Genomic DNA, 24,592 nt, shown 5'->3' with positions numbered 1-24,592 from the left:
CTTGTTAACTATTATTGAACAGCTTTGTGCAAAGTTACTTGTAAAAGTAATACATTACAAACTTTATTCCAATTTTTTATGTAAATGTGTTACGTTCTAAGCAAAGCAATGTGTTATGTAATTTTTTTTTTTATCTCCGCTGAGCTCAATATTTAAATATATCACTTTAGTAAAAGTCAACACAAATGGCTTTATTTTCAATAACTAACATGGTTACACTGCAGTCTAAGTAGCAATTTTCACTATTATTAAGATATTGGCTCTTTATTAGTACTTATAAAGTGCTTATTTAAACATTTCATTTACTTAGTTACGTTTTAAGGAAATGTAATGTATATTATTTTTGTATAATTTTTTTTATCTCAGCTGGGCTTAAGATTGTAATAAATTACTATTAAAAGTTACTTCCCTCAACAGGAATTACTTTATTTTCATTAACTTAACTCATTCATTCATATTTCTTCAGCTTAGTAGCTTTATTCATCAGGGCTTGCCGCAGCATTGTCTGTCAATTTTTATGTTAAGGTGCAATTTTCGCTAATAATAAACCATTAACTATGACCTCAATAAACTTTTAATTAGCTGTTTATTAATAGGTAGTCCTTGGGTTTAGGTTTTAGGCATGTAGAATATGTACTTTATAAGTATTAATAAAAAGGCTAATATTGTAATGATAGGCAGGTAGTAAGACGGCATTTAATAGCAAGAATCGGTACTTAAAGTTGCAACACAGTGGCTCAGTGGTTAGCACTGTCACCTCACCGCAAGAAGGTCACTGTTCAAGTCAAGCCTGGGTCAGTTGGCATTTCTGTGTGGAGTTTGCATGTTCTCCCAGTGTTGGCGTGGGTTTTCCGCTGCTCTGGTTTCTCCCAGAGTCCAAACACATGCGCTATAGGTGAATCGAAGAAATTAAATTGGCCATAGTGTATAAGTATGAATGAGTGTGTATGGGTGTTTCCCAGTACTGGGCTGCAGCTGGAAGGGTATCCGCTGTTTAAAACATGAACCACCAACTATTTCAGCATATGTTTTACACAGCAGATGCCCTTCCGGCTGCAACCCAGTACTGGGAAACACCCATCTACTCTCATTCATACACTATGGCCAGTTTCATTCATTCATTTTCTTTTCACTTTAGTCCCTTTATTAATCTGAGGTTGCCACAGTGGAATGAACCGCCAACTTATCCAGCATGTTTCACACAGCGGACACCCAGCTACAACCAAGTACTGGGAAACACCCTTATTCACTCCTACAGTATGGCCAATTACATTCATTCATTTTCTTTTCGGCTTAGTCCCTTTATAAATCAAGGGTCGCCACAGCAGAATGAACCGCCAACTATTCCAGCATATGTTTTAAACAGCGGATGCCCTTCCAGCTGCAACCCAGTACTGGGAAACACCCATACACACTCATTCATACTTATACACTATGGCCAATTTAGTTTCTTCGATTCACCTATAGCGCATGTGTTTGGACTCTGAGGGAAACCGGAGCAGCGGGAAACCCACGCCAACATGGGAGAACATGCAAACTCCACACAGAAATGCCAACTGACCCAGGCTTGACTCGAACAGTGACCTTCTTGCGGTGAGGTGACAGTGCTAACCACTGAGCCACTGTGTTGCAACTTTAAGTACCGATTCTTGCTATTAAATGCCGTCTTACTACCTGCCTATCATTACAATATTAGCCTTTTTATTAATACTTATAAAGTACATATTCTACATGCCTAAAACCTAAACCCAAGGACTACCTATTAATAAACAGCTAATTAAAAGTTTATTGAGGTCATAGTTAATGGTTTATTAATGGCGAAAATTGCACCTTAACATAAAAATTGACAGACAATGGTAATAAATACTGTAATAAATGTATTGTTCATAATTTGTTCATAAATGCATCAACTAATGGAACCTTATTGTAAATTGTCACTGAAAACAGAATATCGGGATCACACTTTACAATAATGTCCCATTAGTATTAGTGTTTATTAATATGAACTAAGATATACTAGTATACAGCATTTATTAATCATAGCTTAATATTTACTATTGCATTATTAAAATCCAAAGCTGTGCATAAGAACTACTAATAAACTAACATTAATAAGGATGAATAAATACTGGAATAAATGTATTGTTCAGTATGTTGCTCATGTTTATAAATACATTAACTAATGGCACCTTATTATAAAGTTACCAAATACAACATATAGCTTTATTTGATCATTTCTGCAATCGTCAGCCCCAGCCGCTGTATGTCTGTATATGTCTATGCATCTTTTTCAGTCATATCTAAATGATTTTTTTTGGTCAAATGTTCATTTACATAAGCTTTTTTTGGCATCTTTTCTTCCAAACTAAATTCTATTTTCATATTTTTGTAATGTTTGTGTTAAGTGAATAATAAAATCACAGTGACACATTAAAGCAGGGGTCACTAATGAAGGTACATACGTTTCATTTAATAATTTTTTTTAAGTTAATTGACATTTTTTTATTTAATTACTCTTTTATTTATTTATTTTTATTATTGTTTTACTTAATTTGTAAAGGTTTTTATTTTGTTTTATTATTTTTTGTTATTATTATTATTAACTTTGTTATATTATTAATTTTGTTTAAATTATTATTGTTTTACTTAGTTTAAAAAAGGTTTTTATTTTGTTTTATTTTTTTGTTATTATTATTATTATTATTATTAACTTTGTTATATTATTAATTTTGTATAACTTAATTTTTACATATAAACAATATTGAATAATTTTTTTTATTTTATCATTTTTTTTTATTTTTATTTTAGATATTTTATTTATCCATTTTAAATGTTTTATTTTCATTTTGTTTTAATATTTATCTATTTTGTTTTATTAAAAAAAATTAATTTCTAGCTTTTTTTGCTTTAATTATTTTATTTAACTTTTACCAATTAATTTTGTTTTTATTTGTTTATTTATGTATTTATTTATTTAGCTTAAATATTTTATTTCAATTTGTTTTTATTTTAATTTCTAGCTTTAATTGTTTAATTTAATTTTTTTATTTTGTTTTAATTATTTGTTGTTTTGTTTTTATGATTTGTTTTATTCTATTTTATAAAACATTATTTTAATTTGTAGCTTAATTGTTTAAATTTTTATTTCAGATTTTGTTTTATTTTTAATTTTCATTTTGTTTTGTTATTTGTTTTATTTAATTTAATTTTTTTATTTTAATTTTAATTTCTAGCTTTCTAATTATTTATTTAAATTAAAAAATATTCCTGTTACTTTTTTCCAATTATTCAATAAAGCTTTATATATATAATTATAATATATATAATTAATTTACTTATTTCTTTTTATTATTTATTTAATTTATCTTTAATTTTTTATTTTAATTTCATCTAGCTTTTTATTTATGTAATTTGTTTAATTGAATTGTATTTTGTTTTATTATTTATTTATTTGCATTTTTATTTCATTTGTTTTTGTTTTATTTTAGTTGAATTGTAACTTTTTAATTGTTTTAATTGTTAATTTAAAATTTTTATTTATTTATATTTTATTTTTTAATTAATTTCATTATTTTATTTTTTTATGTATTTTATTATATTTTTATAATTTATGTATATTTTTTATTACATTTTTCTTTTAATTATTTATTTTTTTATTTAATTTTGTTTTATTATTTGTTTATTTTCATTTATTTTTGTTTGTTTTTTATTTCTAGTTTTGTAATTTTTTACATTTAATTTTAACAATTTTGTTTTAATTTTGTTTCATTTTATTTTTATTATTTTTCATTTATGTAGCTTTTTAATTATTTAATTAAAAACATTTTGTTTTATTATTTATTTATTTGTTTTCATTTTTATTATTGTTTTGTGTCATTGTAATTTTTTGTTTGAATTTTTCTAGCTTTTTAATTTACTTATTTTTATTATTTGTTTTATTTTATTTCATTTGCTACGTGATTGATAAAAACCGTGCACGCTTTATAAGAAGAAAAAATCTTCTATTGAAATGTTGTGGAAGTAATATCTCCTAATTGCTTTAATTTGATAACTTAATTTTAATGCGCACCACCTGTATGCGGGAATCTGTTCCCAATGAGAAATAATTATTGCCATGATAAACACCATCTGGTTGACGACAGCACTTCTGCACAGGTATATTTCAGGTTAATTAAAACTTAGTTTCTACACCGAGTGTCCAATACAAGCTCAATTTGTGATTTTACATGCATAATTATCTTCTGATTTATAACAATGCATACATCACGTTACGGCCCGCTTGCTGTCTTAGATGCACGATTGAGCAGGAGCGGGAAACACACAGGAAATATTAGCCGAATGGTTGAGAATTAGCTGCTCCGATACCTTACATACCAAAACAGAGCCGAGTTTTGTTTTCATGCAGTCACATCAGGGGGGTATTCCAGAAAGCTGGGTTAACTTACCATCTGCTAAAACCTAAACTCTCGGTTGATTTACCCAAAACCTGCTTACCGCGAGTATGTTGGTTCCAAAACAGGTGACAAGAGTTAGTTAAATCAATCTCCTGAAGATAACCGCGGGTTAATGCGCGTGCACGGCACACACCTGAAGGCATTTTCAGTAGATCGCCGAATTCACGAGTCACCATAGAAAGTCACGGTAAGAAAAAAAGGGCAACGCACTTTACAGAGTCGAAGCTGGAGGTTTTAAACACAGAGATTACACATCTGCTTCAACGAAGGAAAGAAATATAGAATAAGAAATAGATAAGAAAATAAAAAATAAATAATAAGAAAATTTATTAATTGATTAAATTACACATGCCACCCTCCATTTTATTGTAATGATAAATTAAACTACTCTTTAACATCCTTTTTGAGTATGTTGTGTAACCATTCATGCATTTAATTTTCCTTCCATTAATTTCTTAAGGCCACAATATGTGTATTGACTAATAAGGCTTATAGAAATTGTAATCTTTCTGGAGCTAGAACTCTGTCCAAAGTCATTAAACACAGAAACATTATTATAAAAGGTAATATTTAATTACTGGAGCTCTTTATTTAACACTCTAGAATATTCTTTCTGACACGCAGCTAATAGAAAGAGGCCTGTCTAACTGCTGTCCTATAATAAAGGCTTTTCAGTGGTTGAGTTTTTGACTTAAACCACACACTCTGTCACTGTTGTAAGTGATTGTTGTCAGGTAGCTTTAGGTTCTTTTTATTTTGCATGCAGACAAAGTTCCTTCTGCCTCAACTAACAAGCAGTGTAAGAATTTTCTGCACTTTTCCATATTTGAATATTACTCTTGGATCACAAAATCTTTTATCTCCATATTTAAATTCTAAAGTAGCTGTATAAGGTCCATCTTCAAAGATAAAGTCACATGAGCATCAACTTAAGGTGAGAAATGTATATGAAAAATATGTTACACGTTGAAAGGTGCGTGTATAAAGCAGTGTAAAAAATCATTCATTTTATTTCAGGAAATGAAGAAATGAACAGACCAAACTATTTGAATAAACATAGTTTTTTGACTAATTATATATATTTTTTTAGCACTCTTCCATCTGTTTTGTCTGCTTGGGTCACTGAGATTTCCTCTGGGTCAGGCTGCAGGTACGTGTCATCGTATAAGGCAGAAAAGGGTATCTTTTGTCCTCCAGCAAGTAACAATGTAGTGCCTATGATTCTATTGTATAATACAAATATAATAAAAATAAACATTGTGTTAAGCAACATTTGCTTTATAGTTTTTTTTTTTTTTTTACTATATTTGTGTTATACACTTGAATCATTATTTCCTGAAAATCAGCCATTTAGCCTCAACATAGTGATGAGGTGGAGTGTGTGATGAGCTGGTAAGTGGAAGCAGTAATGAGTTTAATAGTTGAAACATCAAAAGATTAAGGATAGAAAATTAAGTTGTACCTGCACACTTATACTTTGGACAAATTTTATATTATCAGTGTCCTTTAGTGACTGATGGAGCTTTAAAATCGGCTGCAATTAATGCACACAATAGCATTTAGAAACCCTGAAAAAAAATTATATTAAAAAATGTAGGTGTGTGTGCGTGAATGTATATATATATAAGAACGACGTCCTACATCTTAAATTATAGATATATTTTCCTACAAAAGACAAAGCTGCCACTTATAATATTATACAGAAATGTGAGGGTGCAGAAGGAGAGAAAAAACACACAATCTTTATGTGAGATTCGAACTCGCTCCGCTGTGCGCTCCGTTGTTTTTTATCGACGCACTGTCCACTACTCTATTGCCGTGCTCTGAATCATCTGTGTAATGATACGCAGTGATTTATGACCAAGGAACTGTACAAAAGTGTAAAAAACAGTTCAGTGTCAGGCATACTGTACAGGTGGTCCTACTGCCACATTGTACAGTTGCCTAAAATGCCCTGACGCGAATACAAAGAGCTGCACTGAATGTTTTTTATGGTAAGCGCAGACCCGGGGTTTGTCACATTTGATTTCAAAAAGGTTTGTTAAATACATTGACATTATGAATTTGGTTATGAAAAAAACTATGCACTTATAACCCTCTCACAACGAAAAAACTTGTATTTGTGTGTCCATATCCATAAATATTCCCATCAAAAGAGCACGCAATGCTCAGTAAACTCTTTAAAACAGACAAACTCTAAAACATAGCAACTTACTCTCTGAACATAACCTGCTCCGGAGCAGGTTATCTTCAGAGAGTAAGTTGCTATGGCTACTTAACATACCCAGAAGTTACCTCCGATTTTGGAACCAAAGTTGAGGTTATCCACCTACATACTCTCAAACTTACCCGGGTATGTCACATAACCTGCTTTCTGGAACAGCCCCCAGCTGTGTGCAGATGTGCTGGTGTTTTTATATTGTGTGTGTGTGTGTGTGTGTGTCTGTCTGTCTGTCTGTGTCTTTGTGTGTTTGTTTTTGTGTGCGTTTTTGTGTGTGTTTATGAATGTGTGTTTGTGTGTGTGTTTATGTGTGTGTGTGTTTATGTGTGTGTGTTTATGCATGTGTTTGTGTGTGTGTTCATGCATGTTTATGTGTGTTTATGTATGTGTGTGTTTTTATATTTGTGTGTGTGTGTGTTTATATGTGTGAGGTTGTGTTTATGCATGTGTTTGTGTGTGTTTTTTCATGCATGTTTATGTGTGTATGTATGTGTGTGTTTTTATATTTGTGTGTGTGTGTTTATATGTGTGAGGTTGTGTTTATGTATGTGTGTTTATGTGTTTGTGTGCTTATGTTTGTGTTTATGTGTGTGTGTGTTTATATTTGTGTGTGTGCTTATATGTGAGTGGTTTTGTTTATGCGTCCGTTTATACGTATATTTATGCGTATGTTTGTGAATGTGTATGTGTTAATGTGTGTGTATTTTTGCGTGTGTTAATGTGAATGTTTATGCATGTGTGTTTGTGAGCTTTTGTTTGTGTGTGTGTGTGTGTGTGTGTGTGTGTGTGTTTATGTATATGTTTATTTATACAGTATTTGTGTGTGTGTTTATATGTGTGGTTGTGTTTATGCGTGTGTTTGTGTATTTATGCGTATGTATGTTAATGTGTGGGTTTTTGCGTGTGTTTATGCGTGTGTTAATGTGTATGTGTTTGTGTGCTTATATTTGTGCTTGTGTGTGTGTGTGTGTTTGTGTGTGTGTGTTTTTATTTGTGTGTGTGTGTGTTTATATATGTGTGGATGTGTTTATGCATTTGTTTATACGTGTATTTATGCACATGTGTTTTAATTTGTATGTGTTATTGTGTATGTGTTTATGTGTGTATTTATGCATGTGTTCATGTGTTTGTGCTTATACAGTATTTGTGTTTATGTATGTGTGTGTTTTTACATTTGTGTATGTGTGTGTTTGTGAATGGTTGTGTTTATGCGTGTGTTTGTGTGTATGTTTACGCATGTGTGTTTATGTATGTATGTGTGTGTGTTTTAATATTTGTGTGTGGTTGAGTGTGTGTTTATGCGTGAGTGGCAATGTGTATGTGTTTGTGTGTGTTTATACGTGTGTGTTTTTATGTATGTGTGTTTATGCGTGTGTTTATACATGTGTGTTTGTGTGTGTGTGTGTGTGTGTGTGTGTGTGTGTGTGTGTGTGTGTTTATGTGTGTGTGTTTATGTATGTGTGTTTATGCGTGTGTGTTTATACATGTGTGTTTATACATGTGTATACGTGTGTGGTTGTTTGTGTGTGTTTATGTATGTGTGTTTATGCATGTGTGTGTGTGTGTGTGTGTGTGTGTGTGTGTGTGTGTGTGTGTGTGTGTGTGTGTGTGTGTGTGTGTGTGTGTGCGTGTGTGCGTGTGTGTGTGTGTGCGTGTGTGCGTGTGTGTGTGTGTGTGTGTGTGCGTGTGTGTTTATACATTTATATGTGTGTGTGTGTGTGTGTGTGTGGTTGTTTATGCATGTGTGTTTGTGTTTATGTGTGTATTTTTATATTTGTGTGTGTGTGTGTGTGTGTGTGTGTGTGTGTGTGTGTGTGTGTGTGTGTGTGTGTGTGTGTGTGTGTGTGTGGATAATTAGCAGTATCATAAACAAACGTAATCATTTTCACTAATTCCAGTGATGAAACGTTGAGCAGAAAGCAAAATGTGTGTAGTGGCACATGTGTGTGCAGTGAAGACCTCGTGAACACACACACACACACACACACACACACACACACACACACAGAGATTCTGCATAGCTGAGTTGGTGTGAAGGCGAGGAACTGGTTTAGTTGCTGTTTTTCACACTGCTGCTGCACATGGGGATTTTCACTAAATCTTCACTGACTCGCTGAAGCAGAGATTCTCTAGTACTATTGATTTAAAAGATCATGTTTGACCAGACAGCAGTTATAGTCAACGAAACACTGATAGGGCTCTTTATCAACACAAAGCAGGCTGTATTTTCTGATGAGTGGTTTTCTGTATATTATCCTGCTTATAGGGCGGTTCTTTTTGTGGATGATAAAAACTTGAAATGGAATCAGCATTTTATTTAAATGCATGCTTTGCTCTGGAGTTATTTGATTAGATTTTTTTTTTTTGTTCCTTTTTATTTTACAACTTTTGTATTTTTTAAATTACATTCGATTTTATTTAATTCATGGCCTGTATACTTATTATATATTTTAATTTTAATTTTGTTCATTTAATTTAAAATGTCTTTTTTCTTTATTTTCTTTTTCTCATTTTTATATTTTATCCATCCATCCATCATCCAACCATCCAAAACAACACACCAATCAAGCCAAACCAAAAATATCTAAAATAACCAAACCAAACCATCCAAATCAACCCAATCAAACAACCAACCAACACAACCTACCAACCAACTAAACCAACCACAAATCAAACTAAGCTCAGCTAAACTAAACTAGACAGACCAACCAAACCCAAAAATAAATTCCAAAACAACCAAGCCAATCCATCCAAACAAACCCTACCAACCCAACCCAACCAACCTACCAACCCAACTCAACTAAAAAAACAACAACAACAAATCATTCATTCATTCACTCATTTTCGGCTTAGTCCCTTTATTAATCTGGGGTCGCCACAGAGGAATGAACTGCCAACTTATCCAGCATGTTTTTATGCAGCGGATGCCCTTCCAGCCGCAACTCATCACTGGGAAATATCCACACACACTCATTCACACACATACACTACGGACAATTTTTGCCTACCCAATTCACCTGTACCACGTGTCTTTGGACTTGTGGAGGAAACCGGAGCACCCACCCGGAGGAAACCCACGTGAACATGGGGAGAACATGCAAACTTCACACAGAAATGTTAACTGACCTAGCCAAGGCCCAAACCAGCAACCTTCTTGCTGTAAGGCGAAAGTGCTACCCACTGCACCACCGCATCGCCCCAACCAAACCAAATGGGAAAAACATCCAAAAAACCAGCCAACCAACCAACCTACCAACCAACCCAACTAACCAAAAACAAACCAACCATCAGACAAACCAACCAACCAAACAAAACCTAACCAAAAACAAATAAACTAAAACAAACCAACTAACAAACTAAACTAGTCAGACCAACCAAACCGAAAAAGAATCCAGAACGGGATGCAAAAACAAACCAACCAATCAGAAACAAAACAACCAAACCAACCAACAAATTAACCCAGACCAACCAAAAAAACTAAACAAGAAAAACAAACCAAAACTAAATAATTTTTTAAACAGCTAAACCAAACCATCCAAACCAACCAACCAAAACAATTCAACCAAGCAAAAACAAACCAACCAAACCAACAAACCAACCAATCACCTAACTAAACCAACCAAACCAAACTCAACCCAACCAACCAAAAACAAACCATCCAAACCAGCCAATCAGAAACAAAACAACCAAACCAACCAACAAATCAACCCAAACTAACCAACAAACTAAAATAACTAGAAAGACCAACCAAACTGACAAAAATCCAAAGCAACCAAACCATCCAAACAATCAACCAACCTACCTAGCAACCAGCTAAACTAATCCAACCAACCAAAGACAAACCAATCAAACCTCACAAACCAACTAACTTAACCAACCAAACCCAACCCAACCAAATCAAACCACCAAAAACAAACCAACCAAACCATCTGACCAATCAAACAAACCAAAATACCTACCAACCAACTAAACCAATCCAACTAACCAAAGACAAACCAATCAAACCTCACAAACCAACTAACTTAACCAACCAAACCCAACCCAACCAAATCAAACCACCAAAAACAAACCAACCAAACCATCTGACCAATCAAACCAACCAAAATACCTACCAACCAACTAAACCAATCCAACCAACCAAAGACAAACCAATCAAACCTCACAAACCAACTTACTTAACCAACCAAACCCAACCCAACCAAATCAAACCACCAAAAACAAACCAACCAAACCATCTGACCAATAAAACCAACCAAAATACCTACCAACCAACTAAACCAATCCAACCAACCAAAGACAAACCAATCAAACCAAAGACAAACCAGTTAAACCTCACAAACCAACTAACTTAACCAACCAAACCCAACCCAACCAAATCAAACCACCAAAAACAAACCAACCAAACCACCTGACCAATCAAACCAACCAAAATACCTACCAACCAACTAAACCAACCCAACTAACCAAAGACAAACCAGTTAAACCTCACAAACCAACTAACTTAACCAACCAAACCCAACCCAACCAAATCAAACCACCAAAAACAAACCAACCAAACCATCTGACCAATCAAACCAACCAAAATACCTACCAACCAACTAAACCAATCCAACTAACCAAAGACAAACCAGTTAAACCTCACAAACCAACTAACTTAACCAACCAAACCCAACCCAACCAAATCAAACCACCAAAAACAAACCAACCAAACCACCTGACCAATCAAACCAACCAAAATACCTACCAACCAACTAAACCAATCCAACTAACCAAAGACAAACCAACCATCAGAAAAACCAACCAACCAAACAAAACCTAACCACAAACAAATAAACTAAAACAAACCAACCAACCAACAAAGGACACTATTCAGACCAACCAAACCAAACCGAAAAAGAATCCAGTACAGGATCCAAAAACAAACCAACCAATCAGAAACAAAACAACCAAACCAACCAAAAAACTAAACAAGAAAGACCAACCAAACCAAACCAAAATATTTTTAAACAACTAAACCAAACCATCCAAACCAACCAACCAAGTAAAACAATTCAACCAAGCAAAAAATTTTAAGACATTTTAAGAATCGATTTGATCAAGTAGTTTTTACCAGATGTCGTATTGGGCATACGAGAATTACACATGGTTTTTTGCTCCAAGGTGAAAACCCTACTCAGTGTTTGTGCTGCAAAACTCCTCTTACTGTAAAACATATTTTACTGGACTGTCCTGCTTTTACTGATTCCAGAAGGACTTTTTATGAAATGAACTCTTTTAAGGACATTTTTGACAAAGTGAAGCCAAAAGATTTTAGAATTTTTAGCATGTATTAACACAAAAAATCTTTTTAATTTATGTTTTATTTTGTTTGTTGATTTTTAAATTGTATATTTGTTGTTGAAAGATTCCTGCCATGAAGATAGCCTAGGTTGCTGACATGGCATTAAATAAAAAAATACATTACATTACATCAACCAAGCAAAAACAAACCAACCAAACCGACAAACCAACCAACCACCTAACTAAACCAACCAAACCAAACTCAACCCAACCAACCAAAAACAAACCATCCAAACCAGCCAATCAGAAACAAAACAACCAAACCAACCAACAAATCAACCCAAACTAACCAACAAACTAAACTAAACTAAACTAGAAAGACCAACCAAACTGACAAAAATCCAAAGCAACCAAACCATCCAAACAACCAACCAACCAACTAAACCAATCCAACTAACCAAAGACAAACCAATCAAACCTCACAAACCAACTAACTTAACCAACCAAACCCAACCCAACCAAACCAAACAACCAAAAACAAACCAACCAAACCATCTGACCAACCAAAATACCTACCAACCAACTAAACCAATCCAACAAACCAAAGACAAACCAATCAAACTGACAAACAAACCAACCAGTCAAACCAACCCAACCAACCTACCTACCAACCAACTAAACCAATTTAACCAACCAAAGACAAACCAACCAAACCGACAAACCAACCAGCCAAACCAAACTCAAACCAACCAACCAACTAAACCTGCTCAACCAACCAACCAAAAACAAACCAACTAACAAAACCAACCTATGTGTAATTGTTGCATAAACACAGTTTATTGACCGGTACAGAATTTATAATAACACCATTGCATTTTACAGTACAGCAACTCTTAAACACTACGATAAAAAACATATTTATATCTTATTTTATTTATTGTATTTTATTTCTTATTCACCAATCATCGAACATTAACTTAGTTCTAGAACTAGGACAGAAATACAATGTAGAGGAATACAAAAAATAATTTGAATCAAAGAAAAAATCTCAATCATTTACGGTACAGTAAAAATATAAATAACAAGATAAATATAATAATAATACTAATAATAATAATAGCAAATTAATAAACAATGAATGCATGGAAAATGCTAAATAATTTGAGGTAATTATGCATAAAATGTTAAGAATATAAATAAATAAATATACAGTAATAATAACAATAAAATAAGAATATATACATATATCAGTACAGTAAAAATATAAATGTATATTGATAATAATAATAATTATTATTTTGATTACTGTTATTACTATTATTATTGTTTATTTTATAACAAATAAACAAACAAATTAATGCATGTAAAATGTACAATAATGTAAGTTAATTATGTAAATAAATGAATTTTAAAATGATAAATTAATGAATAAATAAACAAGAATAAAAAAAATTGTATCAAAGAACTTTTAAATTCACAGTACAGTAAAATAGAAATAGATACACAATGATAATAATAATTATTATTATTAAACAAATTAATGCATGTAAAATGTAATACAATGTTAATTGTGTAAAAATATGTTAATGAAATTTTTTTTTATAAATAAATATACAATAAAAATGCATATAAAAATTGTTGTATAAAATATTTTTAATTGACAGTACAGTAAAATATAAAGAAATAATATATAATTAAACAAATAAATGTAAAATAATAAATATTATTATTATTATGTTGTATTAACGATTTTTAAATTCACAATACAGAAAAATAATAAATAAATATTAATTAATCATTAATAATATTGTTATTGTTTATACAAAATTTATTTTATACCAAATAAATAAACAAATTAAAATGTGAAATAATGATTAAATTGTATAAAAAATGTTAATTAAAAATAAATATTATTTAATATACAATAATAATAATCCCAATAATAATTATTATTTTAATTTATACAACATTTATTTTATTCCATATTCCATAAATAAATAAATAAATATTTTAATGCATGTAAAATGGGAAATAATGTGAGTTAATTATGTAAAAAAGAAATGAACAAATAAATAAATAAATAAATATAATAATAAGAAGAAGAAGCAATAAGAATAGAAAGATTTTTCATTCATTTTTTAAATTCACAGTCCAGTACAAATATTAAAAAATAAAAAAATATACAATAATAATTAAAAAAATGTTTTAATTTGAATTTTTCAGAATTAAGCCACAATGGTTTTTCTGATGCCCATAGTGTAACCGCTGTACTGACCATTCAGAAATTCAGCATCGCAACTTACAAGGTGAAACACGACGTCATGTTAACAGACAACTCATTCCTCCACCCCAAATCCTCCATGTTTTAATGAAGCATAATTTCGAAGCAACATCTCGCGCGGCACATTGTTGTTTTGCGACAGCAGAAACAACACAACAACCGAGGCCCACGACGTGCTTTTGCTCTATTTGCAATGCTGAATATTGCATGTCGAAAGCGCGCATGTGTTGCGCATAATACACGACCCAACTTGGATAAACAGAGCGTTCAAATTGTCATCTCTCACATCAAAGCATGAATTTATTCTAAAAGGCAGCAAATATGAACTCCTCTCTCCCTAATGATCTCTCTCTATCTCCCTCTCTCTCTCTCTCTCTCTCTCTCTCTCTCTGGAGTCGTGGACAGATGCTTGTACATAATTACGTTGTCAGTGCTCGTTATTTGGAAGAGGAAAGCTGTACTGACAGTTTCTGGGTCCATGTGTTTTTTTTTATTTTTTTTGTCTTTTTTTTCTTGTCCTTGCTGTTGACTCAATTTTGACAGCATAATGCCGAAAGTGTAAGACAGAAATATCATTGATTATTCAAATGATCGCATTGTGCGCGCGTATATAAAGCGGGTTCTCCATTCATCCGACTATCGCGTCCGTGTTTGGATTAAAGAAGTCCCCCTCCAAAAAAAAAAAGAGGAGGAGGAAGTTATAGATTGAGAAGGAGAAGCAGCAGGCTGATTACGAGGTGTCAAAATTGCCAGGAGCAAAAAGGTGAAAGCAATCAGGGGTGAGAAGAGTGCAGCATTCGTGAGGGGCAACTAATTATCCAATTCATTTGTGGAGAGCAGCATTTGAGGCTGAACGCTGACAGATTGGTGCGGAGGAGAGGGGAGGTGTTAGAACAATGGAGCCCGGCTCACCCTCATTATTGCCGCATGCTAATCAGACGCGCCGCGCTGCCGCTGCCGCCGCTGCTGCCGCACAGTTCAGGGAAAAACAGCAAGTCACCCGCTTCATTCCAACGCGAAGAAAACCGATGGAGAGAGAGGGAAAGAGAGAGAGAGAGAGAGAGAGAGAGAGAGAGAGAGAGAGAGAGAGAGAGAGGGACATGCACTTGCACAGAAGTGTGTTGGCTCAAGTTCCACCAACGCATGAACGAGCCAAAAGGTTGCTGCAAGCAAAAAAGAGTTGCATTGCTTGCATACTAATTTAAAATATCGCTTATTTAAAGTAAGCCTGTTGCTTTGGCTACTCTATAATTGCATTAAAAACTAATAATAAAAACGATATTTTGAAGAACGCTCGAACCTGTAACCATCCCCGGTATTTGTGTTTCCTGTATGGTAGTGGTAGATGGTTACAAGTTTCCAATATTCTTAAAAATATCTTCTTTTGTGTTCAACAGATTAAAGAAACTCAAACTGGTTTGGAACAAGTAAATGATGGAAGAGTTTAATAACTTTTAATGAGCAGCAAAACAGTAGTTTACTGAGCAAAAAGTCTAATTGTACATTAAAACAAAGTACGGCCATTTGTTGGATTATTTCAACCCAATTCTGAGAGTAATAGGGACTAACCCGACAGATGGGATAATTTTTTTAAATTAAATAAATAGGATCAAATTTAAGTCAGGATTTGGGTTAGTCTAATTTGAGTTTAAATAACCCAGCATTTCTTAGTGTGTTCAGTGTATTGTCCATATCACTGAGAAATATTGCATAAGCACAACCCAGTTTGAAAATTAAAATTCTTATAAATTTCTCAGTGAATATAGGTCATACTTTTGATAATAATAATAATTTGTAAAAATATTTTTTTTCAGAGAACATCTTTAAAAAAAGAAATATATTACATTTAAATCGATGTTAAAATACAAAATTTATTCAAAATTGTATATATATATATATATATATATATATATATATATATATATATATATATATATATATATATATATATATATATATATATATATATATATTTGTTTCTCTAGATTTTCTGCTGACTAGTCTTAAGTATATGCACTGTAGTGTGTGTGTGTGTGTGTGTGTGTGTGTGTGTGTGTGTGTGTGTGTGTGTGTGTGTGTGTGTGTGTATAAAATGCCTTATTTTAACCCACAAAACCAAATGTGTTTGGACTTATAAAGTTAATTCTAAAAATAGTCTCACTTTATACAATTCTCGCTATTAACAAACCATTAACTAAGACTTCTCGCTCAATAAACTACCAATTTGCTGCTCCTTAAAAGTTATTAAACTCTTCCACCATTTACTTCTATCTATCTATCTATCTATCTATCTATCTATCTATCTATCTATCTATCTATCTATCTATCTATCTATCTATCTATCTATCTATCTATCTATCTATCTATCTATCTATCTATCTATCTATCTATCTACATTTCTTAAAACATATAGGCGACGTTCTATATTTCTAATATAAACTGAGACGTCGCTGGAAATGCGGTGCGTTGTAATTTAATTAATTTGAATTAATTAAAACACTACTTAAACCGTCGAGCACAGAAATAGGGACACAGATAATGACATTAAATTAGCTTCATTTGAAACATCTGTTGCTATTCCATTTGTGTCTAATCTTTCCTCAATTAATCTTTCCTTATGTCCTATAAAAGCGGAACATGGGTTTGCTGCAAGATATAGGTTTAGAGGCCTAAAGCACACAAGTATAACATAATAAAGTCTGACTAATATGATTTTGTTCGAATATGGCGGAATAATATAATATTTAGTAATTAGGAATACATAGAATCCTTCAGAACTAATATTGTGAGAAAATATGTAAAAATACCACATATTGGTGAAAAACACATATAAGAATTAATTATTAATGTAATATGTCTAGACGAGCTATTATTTGCTCGTTTCTTTTACAGCAGTGTATAATCGAATTTATTTGCATTATTTCGATGCCACAACCTTTAAAATAATATTGCTGCAGCGAAATCATCACATCATCACCGAAAAGAGTTTTGGAATCCATCGAATACATTCTAATGTTCTTTATGACGTCATTAATAAACTTCTATCAAAATAGAATCTTAATTAGCATATTTCTTACATTTAGATTCGTTCAAGCTGATTGTGCGTAAACAGTTTATTATTATTATTATTATTGTTATTATTTTCTGAGCTGGAACACGAGGAACTCCCTTCGTTCACACATTTCTCTTATGTTAAAAAAAAATAGACCTACTTATAAGAATTGATCTTGATAATATTTTTTTACATACAGCCAAATAACCACAAGCGTAGTATAACTCAGTGTCTGCAGCTCTGCCAGACTATTGCCAAATAACAGTCTGTGAGAGGAGAGGGGGAAAAAGATGGAGGAATTAATATGTAGTGTTAATTAACAGGAAGTCAGAGGCAGTCTCAGCATCACCACTGACAAAGTTTGATCAGAGGAAGTCTGTATTCCCAGTATTGTGTGCAGTGTTTATAATCACTGCTCGCTGTTGTTGCTTCATTTTTTTGTTGCAAACACCTGAGTGCTGAGGATCCATCTTAGTGTCAGTTTATGTTTGTTGTGAAATCCAGGGTCAGGTTTTACTGTCACGCGTTATTTTGCTTTACAGTGTTATTTAATTATTTTTTAAACAATTACGAATGTATTTATTTATTTATTATTAAGAAGTTATATTTTCCTATGCAATATGTGGATATTTTATGCGTAATTCAAAAAATGTTTACACCCCTAGCAAATCTATCTTTTAAATTCCTATTTTTAATAGGAGGGGATACAATATTTATGCATTTACAGTACATTAGCTTAGTCAGTACTGAATTCAAATCTGGAGCTTATCGAACAAAATAACTTTGTTTGAATTTAATTGAATTATCTTTCAGTTTGGTGACTAAAATATTATTTTAATAAATATATCTGTTAAATAATTCTGTTTTGTTTAAATAAACCAAAATACATTGCGAAGCGGAATGAACCACCAACTTATCTAGCATATGTTTTATAAAGCGGATGGCCTTCCAGCCGCAACCCAACACTGGGAAACACGCATAGACTCTTGCATTCACACTACGACCAATTTAGTTTCTTCAATTCACCTATAGCTCACGTGTTTGGACTGAGGGGAAAACCGGAGGAACATGGGGAGAACATGCAAACTCCATACAGAAATTATCTTCTTGCTGTGAGGCAAGTGCTAACCACTGAGCCACTCTTGTTTGAGTTTAAACACGGATTATTCTCTCTTGCAGGGGGGAAAAATAAAATGTAAAAACACAATATGCTTTGTTACCCCTTAAAAAAATGTGTAGCTGGGTTGTTTTAACCTGAAATTGGGTCAGATATGGACAAACCCAAGAGTTAGGTTAAAAAGTGTGATTTAAATTTGATTGAAACATTTTTCTAACGTTAGTTGATCCATTTTGACCCAACGTTGGGTTTAAATAACCCAGCATTTTTAGTGTGTATAATGTAACTGTGCTGCTAACAAAATATTTGCTTTCATTTATTTGTTTATTCATTTATATTTTCCATTTAAAACCTTTTCAAGCATTTTTCAACGCACTTAAACGTTTCTGTATAATTAATATTGGTTAGAGAATTGAAATAGAGAATTAAAATGCTAAGTTTATAAACAAGTTTAGAACCATACACTCACAGAAATAAAAGTACATGAGCTCTCACAGGTGTCGTACCTTTTCAAAAGGTACAAATTTGTACCTAAAAGGTCGATATTAATACATATTAGTACCTAAAAAGTACAAAAGTGGTCCTCTTAAAAGTTTTAGGTAGTTTCATAGGTAGCTCATTTCTCAGAGTGTATGAGTGCATTTTAATTTTAAATTAAGATCATGTCGCTAGTTAACACTATCAATGCATTTTTTTCCAATACATCCCACAGTTTTAAAACATCAGCCTCTATTCTGGTAAAAGTACCGGAATTAATATGAAAATCAGAAAAGTGTAAAACCAATTTATTAAAAAAATTATCAAAATAAAACATTTTGAATACTAAACCATCTTTATTTTTTAAAGTATGCCATAAAATATTTTAGATTCTCATTTAACACGTTTTCTTCTTATTTTTTATTTTGTTTTATAAAACCAAAATCATGAGTAGTATAGTGCAACAGGATTTATGTTGTTTGATTTTTTTATAAATCAACAATGGTTTAAATAATGGTTTACGCTAAAGCAGTCATCCTTTAAATGACTTTAACAGTCATTATTTAACACAGTCAAAATATGGTCAACAATTTAGTAGAGCAGGCAGTTAAAGGGTTAAAACAATATATTTAAAAGACATAGAAAATTCGTGTAGAAAATTTCAATGGGTCATGTAATTGGCCCATAAACATTTCCTGCTTGTTATCAAACTATTTATTAATGTAAATAGAGGACAATTCAATCATAACTTCATGATAAACAGCATTCATGACATTATTTATCAATATGTGGCTTTTTTGGATTAACGGGAGCGAAAATTAAATATGTAAAACAGAAAATATGTTGAGACCTTTGTTTTGTTTACATACCTCAACATGGTTTATAATGCCTATTTACAGGGGGAACCACGACAATATAGCTAAAATAATTAGCGTATTGTTCTGTTTACCCCCTAAAAGAGATTATTTCTCATCGTTTGCGTCTTTGATAAATCTATTTTGTGTGTTTGGAGGATTGCAGCTTCATATTTGTTGATGCACCTGTCAGAAAAGCGCTTTTGTGGAGGCAGAACCGACCAGCAGGTGTTTGTGGGTCAGTTGGCCGATGTTTTCTAGCCTCTTGATGCGTCGATGGCCATCTCTCCATATCAGAGTCGTGCAGACAATCAACAACTTCCTACATGAACACATGTGAATGCATGGGATTCAGACCAAATGTATAAGGGCAAGAGCGACTCGGGCCACCCCGCAGTTTGCATGTTACCCAACAAGCAACGCGACGGTCCCTCTCGGTTCAGGATGCGCCGCGAATCCTCCTCATGTCAGGCGAAATGTGTTGAAGCGAAAGGCTGCCTTCCGTAGGTCTCTGAGCAGTCCTGTCTGCTGTGTCTGTGTGTGTGTTTGTTTCGATGCCTGGTTTGCGAGCCCCCCGATTCTGGAGCACGGATTTGGCAGTCACAGCAAGTGATGACAGAGGCATTGGTGAGATCGCACCCGGAGCCCCAGAGGACGCAATACCGTTTCTGAAGAAGCACAAGGAAAGAAGGCCTCTAGACCGCTTTGCTATAAGCCTGATAAAGTCGTGTGATTTGTGGGAAATAAAATTAAATAATAAATATTTTTTTGGGGGTGTCCAATAGCTAATCCCACCCGGCAAAAAGTTCTTAAAATAGCCATTTTGCTTACGCGTAAATGTTTGTTTTACAATCAAATGATTCCTAAACTGAATGCATAACCAAAATACGTTTCCTAAAAATAGTAATAATGTTGAATCCTCTTAAATATCAATAAATGAGCTAACTTTATAACCCAATTGAGAATACTTGAAAAGCATTAAGATCTGTTTGTTTTCTTAATGTGTTTAGGACTCTAACAAAACGGCATGTTAAATACTAAAGGATCTGAAGAAATTTCCTCTATATTATATCGTTTATTTACGTTTCCATGCAGATTATAAACTATTATTTCTTTCTGAATATTCAACACATTATTTGTCAATGGTTACAGGTTTTAAGCATTCTTCAAAATATAGTTTTTATTATTAGTATCTAATGACTGACATTTTTATTGGGGTTCTATCTATCTATCTATCTATCTATCCATCCATCCATCCATCCATCCATCCATCCATCCATCCATCCATCCATCCATCCATCCATCCATCCATCTCTGTCAATAACCCCTCCATCCATCCATCCATCCATCTCTGTCAATAACCCCTCCATTCATCCATCCATCCATCCATCCATCCATCCATCTCTGTCAATAACCCACATTTCTTGAAACATACATTTCTTTATTTTGCCTGCGCGTAAAGTTTTTTTTACAATCAAATGAATGCATAACCAAAAATAAGTTTAAATAATAATAATATTTAATCATTACAAATATCAATAAATGGGCTAACTTTTTAATTGAATGAGAACATTTGAAAAGCATTAAAATTAGTTTTTTTTCTTGATGTCTGTACGCCTGTTACCAAAACATTTTTTAAACATTTGTTGAATGTTAAAAAATCTGAAGAAGTTTTCTCTATATTATATTTCTTTATATTGTTTAATTACGTTTCCATGCAAACATTAAGTTTTTATTTCTATCTAAATAATCATCTTATTATTTTATATGCAAACCTTAAGGGAAAAGACCAATTGATAATCTGTCATGCGTCATAGGAACATTGCGTTTCTGTACGCATTTTGCAGGTGTTTCTATTTTGTTATTGAAACACTATTTATTAATATATATATATATATATATATATATATATATATATATATATATATATATATATATATATATATATATATATATATATATATATATATATATATATATATAGGTAACATTTAACATTCATTCAAGGTAACATTTCATTCATTCATTCATTCATTCATTTTCTTTTCGGTTTAGTCCCTTTATTAATCCGGGGTCGAGACAGCGGTACGAACCACCAACTTGTCCAGCATCTTTTTATGCCACAACCCTTTTCTGGAAAAGCTTTAAGGTAACAAGCCATTTCGTTTTATAAGTGTTTCTTTTGAAATGTTCTGTTAATGTTTTGCAGACGTTTTCGTTAAGTTGTAAAGTGAATGATTCATGAAGATCCTAATTAGAGCCTAATAATTTTTGTTATCTACTTTTAATGCATTAATTAGAGATATACATCTTTTAATTTTTAACTCATTATGGGTATTTCATTTTCAGCGTTCTGTTGGTGTTTTGCAAACGTTTCTGCTCAGTCATAAAAATACTTCTCAATATTTTAAGCATTCAACACAGTTTTGTATGCGTTGGTTAAAGGCCTACATACATTAACAAAACAATGTTCAGCAAATGTTCTCTTTCGTTCATAATCGTATCCAATTTCTCAAGAAATCATGTGATTATAAAACATCATTTGATTACAATTAACAGCATAAGCTCTCTCTCTTTATCTCTCTCTATATATCCAAGAATTATGAAAAGACCAAACATTTGTTCTTTGAGACATGGGTGACTGGGAAAAATTGTTTAATACAAACTTAAGAGAACTCGTCAGAACCAGAACCCAGCAAACAGTTTTGTGTTTGATAGCCGTCTTATAGACATCTAAACGTAGACAGCTTGGCTAAAACAAGACTAAACTTGGGCTGTCAGTGAAAATCTAATAGTCATTTAAGCAAAGCCCAAAACTAGACAAGTCCTCAAATAGACAGGTTAGACAGACTTTATATGTGTAGTAATTCATTTCTGTTTATTTGATGACTAGTCTAGTTTTGGCCTATTCTTAGACGTCTATTAGATTTTCACTGACAGCCCAAATATAGCCTTGTTTTAGTCAGGACGACTGTATTTAGACGTCTAGTAGACATCTTTTAAAAACAAAAAATGATTGTTTGTGATTAAATTTCCCAAACATTAAAGTTTTAGCTGCTCTCAGCATGTCTATTGTTGTGCTTGTTGATGAAATGTAGGACAAGTGCACTGCCATCCATCTCGATAAAGATATTTTTTGATGCAAATTTGTTCATATCACGTGGTGAGCTGCGATTATTACACCGTTGACCTTTCAAAAGCAATAATGAAATAATGATGCACGGCGTATAGCTGTGTTTCCTGTTGCATTCATATAGCTATATATATGTGTGGCTTTCATTTTGCTTTCTGGATGGTTGATAAGGGGAGGAAGGGAGAGGGATGCAATGCGCCGCAAGGGTTAAGGCAGCATGAGAGAATCCATTCTCGGCTTAATGACCTAGCCTAGCTGGGCGAGGACGGCAGGGAACACGCTCTTGACTTGTACCGAATTTGCCAATTAACACCTCGGATAACAGGCAGCCTCGGAACATCAGGCGCGTTGGGAGGAGAGGCTCACATGCACTTTGTTTTTCATTCTTGGCCTGCTTCCTATGGCTGGCATGCATGCGTTTCAGCATCTTAAGGGCTTCAGGAAGACGTTTCAGTCATTCATTTCGCGTCGATCGCTCGATCAGAATAGCGAAGATGGCTTGGAAAAACGTGTTCGTTTTGTCCCTACAGCTGGAGGGAGATTTGGCTCCGGCTGCATAAGATATTCTTCGACTTTCGTGTTTCTCCGTTACTGATAGCGTTTGCTATTTTCACACTAGCCCATATGGCCGCTTGCAGCCTCAATTAGATCCACAACTCTGGTTTCCAAGACACACTCTCTCTCTCTTTCTTTCTCTCTGTCTCTCTCTTTCTCATGCCTGGCTCCCTCTCCCTCTCTTTTGTTGCTCCTATTGAACAAATGAAGACTAACAGACTGATATCGTCTTGATCACAAAGTTAATTATTCAAAAATCTAGATCTTGACTCTGGTCTCCTTGGTTGAAGCACCCACTCCTCTCCAGCCTATTATTTTCTCACATGTTTATCAGACGCCTAAACAACACCTTGGGCGGGTGTGAATTTTCAAGCCCCCGGTGAAATTCTCACCGGGCCCGTCACTGTTTTTCCTCCGAGTCCATTTACAGGTAGGAGAGAGAGAGAAAGAAGCACCGCTGCCAGGTCCTAATGACTTGAAGCCCGCCTTAAAAAACACATTTCGGCCCGCGTGTCGCGCGGACATCCTCGCGTCAAGCGAGTAAAATTGAAAAGGCGCGTTTTTTTTCGCGCGTTTTTCCCCTCTCGTCACCGTTCCACACGTGGCGATTCATTAGCAGCTATTCTAATAGAATGCGATCATCAAAGGAAAGATACGTAATTGATGGAAGTTCACACGCAGCCAAAGGTGACGCAATCTGTCTAACGATGTTCGTGAATCTGTGCCTTGTATTACATCTAGCAGGATAACATGAGTAGCACTTCCTTTAAGCGGCCGCGGACCTTCCGGTATTTTTTTCCAATATGAGGTTGAGGGATCGTAACTCGCTTCGCCGACTAGACGAGCAGGGAGAATGTGAACCGTGCTATGGAGGTCCACACACCCGCATTCATTTATTTATGCAGTGTGAAGAAACCATCTGGCCGTGGAGAAATTGAAAGTGGATGTAATCTGGCAGGCGGCGGAGTGTATGACTGACACCTCATGCGGTATTAGTGGGAGGACAAAATCATTAATGCTCCGTCTGAACCGGTGCAGGCCATTAAACGACTGACTATCAGAAACCTTCGATTCCTTGAAAGTCTCCCAGACAATGATGATTCATTTGCATTCACAAAAATATACTAGGCCAGGTCAAATTTACTCATGGTTGTGAGATTAAATTTGT

General features: G+C 33.5%; 1 long non-coding RNA gene across 1 annotated transcript in view; it reads left to right on the top strand.

Annotated features, from left to right (window-relative positions):
* Positions 1–2,457, top strand: part of LOC147842454 (uncharacterized) — a 2,859-nt gene extending 402 nt beyond the window's left edge. The window contains exons 1-3 of the long non-coding RNA XR_015500092.1: positions 1–400; positions 597–702; positions 1,367–2,457. The exon at positions 1–400 is cut by the window's left edge and continues 402 nt beyond it. This is a non-coding gene — a long non-coding RNA (uncharacterized LOC147842454). The remainder of the gene's footprint in view (positions 401–596; positions 703–1,366) is intronic.
* Positions 2,458–24,592: the final 22,135 nt, after the last annotated feature.

Source organism: Danio rerio, chromosome 9 (assembly GCF_052040795.2).
Source record: "Danio rerio strain M-AB ecotype USA chromosome 9, GRCz13ab, whole genome shotgun sequence".
NCBI classification, from domain to species: Eukaryota; Metazoa; Chordata; class Actinopteri; order Cypriniformes; family Danionidae; genus Danio; species Danio rerio.
Note: the sequence above shows the minus strand (reverse complement) of the source record. Positions and strands in the feature narration are given on the sequence as shown.